This window comes from Bufo gargarizans, chromosome 3 (genome assembly GCF_014858855.1).
Source record: "Bufo gargarizans isolate SCDJY-AF-19 chromosome 3, ASM1485885v1, whole genome shotgun sequence".
NCBI classification, from domain to species: domain Eukaryota; kingdom Metazoa; phylum Chordata; class Amphibia; order Anura; family Bufonidae; genus Bufo; species Bufo gargarizans.
This window is the reverse complement of record NC_058082.1, coordinates 418,645,967-418,648,367: the sequence shown is the minus strand read 5'-3', so window position 1 is coordinate 418,648,367 and position 2,401 is coordinate 418,645,967. Positions and strand designations below refer to the sequence as shown.

General features: G+C 51.1%; 1 pseudogene; it reads right to left on the bottom strand.

Moving 5' to 3' along the window:
- Nucleotides 1–345: 345 nt before the first annotated feature.
- On the bottom strand, nucleotides 346–1,624 carry LOC122931634 (annotated as a pseudogene).
- Between the last annotated feature and the right edge of the window lie 777 nt (nucleotides 1,625–2,401).

The following is a 2,401-nucleotide window of genomic DNA, read 5'->3' as shown; positions in this document are numbered from 1 at the left end:
TGACCCCGCCGCGGCCGTGCCGCCCGTTCAAGAGGGGTAGCCACAGGAGCAGGCAAAACTCCGCACGCACCCACCTGCTCCTGCAGCCAGCCAGGCCCCCGCACCTCCGCCTCTCTCCTCAGCCACTCCAGCAGCTGCTCCACCGACATCCCCTGAGACGCCATCTTAACACAGGTCCGCTCCGTTCGCTTGCCCTGGCCGCACTGTCCTCTCTCTCCCGCCTCTTCCCCTCGCAAGCGCTAGCCACGCCCCCACCCCCTCCCGCTCCCCTGACAACTCGCGCCTAACTGACCCTGTCTCCCACTTAACCCTTACCTCACCTGTCCCTTCACTGCCATCACCTCTTCATGAACGGCCTCCCCCACCGCTGCGCTCCTCGTCCGGCCTGACTTTATTGTTAGTTATGCAAACTTCACCTAATGCATTGGTTACTACGTTCAGGTTATCACTAGGCACAGTATCATTAGGCAATTCTAACACATTGGTAAACACAGAGTTATCACATTTCATAGTAGGCATAGTCTCAATATCACCATATGCGACTGGTGCCAACTCACATGGGGCTGCATGCTCGCCGGCGTCCTCCTCAATGTCTGAGGGAATATACCTGGAGACTAAACGTCCCAGATCAGTTCCTAGTAACACATTAGTGGGAATCTTATCTGTCACTCCCACTTCCATCATTCCTCTTCCCGCCCCCCAATCCGGGTAAATTTGGGCCATGGGTAAAGCAGGGGTTGGACCTCCAACTCCAGCAACAGTTAGAGTTCTTCTGGGGATGAGGTCCTCTGAGTTGACAAGCTCTGGGTGCACGAGGGTCATTTTGGCATCAGTGTCCCTCAGTCCCATGGTGACTGTGTTGCCCACAGTGACTGCTTGTAAATTGTCACAAGATGCCCTCTTTTTCCCACCCACAAACAAAACTGCTGGGGAAGAAATAGATGGTTTGGGCAAAGGGGTGGTTTTCCTCTTTTCTGTGCAAGCAGTGGTGATATGCCCGACTTGGTTGCACACAAAACACCTGAGGTTCTCCACAACAGGCCTGGCGACTTGGTCAGGGGTGACTCCTGGAGATCTGCGAGTATAGGTAAAGGTGTTAACAGGGGTTTTTCCCCCCTTCCAGCCTGGCACAGCAGGCTTCCGTGTCTCTGGCACTCAACTGGCAGCATATAAATCCGCAATCTGGGCAGCTTTATCAAGGGTCCTGGGCTCCCGTTCCAGAATAAACTGTCTCACTTCCATAAAACAGGTGTGGCGGAACTGGTCCAGGAGCATCAGATCCTCCAGGTCTTCCAGAGTGGTAACACCCCATTCTCTGGGTCCACTGCCTGAAATTGTTCCTTAGTCCAACAGACAGGTCTGAGTAGCTGTCAGTACCTGTGCGCTGTAAAGTCCTAAACTGTTTTCGGTATAACTCTGGGGTGAGGTTAAACCGTTGGATTAAGGCCTTTTTAATAGCCTCATAATCTTGATCCATAGTCGTGGGCAATCCTGCAAACACTTCCAGTGCTTTGCCTGTTAGTCTTGGAGTCAGATAGTTAGCAGGGGGTAGCTGAAATTGCCTGCAGACCTTTTCAAAACTTTTGAAGAAAACATCCAGATCACTGTCTTTTTTCATGACAGGAAAGCGATCTAGACGAGGTTTAAGGGATAAAGTGTCCGTGGACTCACCCTGGGGTGACAATGGAGCACTTTGTAGCCGCATTTGGGTCAACCTTAGCTGGTACTCCCGCTCTGCCTGGCGTTCTTCACGCTGTGCTTGGCGTTCTGCAGCTTTTCGCTCTGCTTGGCTGCGCCCTCAGATTAGGATCACAGGCAGCAATCTGCAGGAGAATTAGAGGAAGAGAAGATTCCATACTGCTTTGAGCACTGGTTCTGTCCTGCCCGGCCAGTTCCTGGATAGGATCTTTCTGTCTGTTCCTCAGAGGCTGAAGGTCTCTGCTCCGGTTCCACAGAATGATGGTACTGTGTATCAAACACCATCAATGTTTGTATCAGATCCACTTTGGTTTGTTGTGTACAGCCATCTCTCTGCACAGAGGACCAGCAGATCAGCTTTGGTCCTGTTTCTATACGCATCTGCCATCCTAGCAGCGGTTTTCTCAAATAAAAGACAGGAAAGGAAACAAGAGAAGGGGGGGGGGGGGGTCTGTTCTGCATGTATGTATGTTAACTGACAATAAGTATGCACTGAGTCCTTCCTTGCAAACTGTCATAAGTGTAAGGGTTAATTTATTAAACCAAACACTTAACGTCTTTCTTGTAAAAACAAGAACCCTGTCCCACCACTTGCCACCAATCTGTCACGATCACTACTCTCGGGTCGCGTCACTGGGGTGAATTATACTAGTGAGCTTGTCAAGTTACTACAGAAATTCCCACCCTCCTATTCTAGATGATG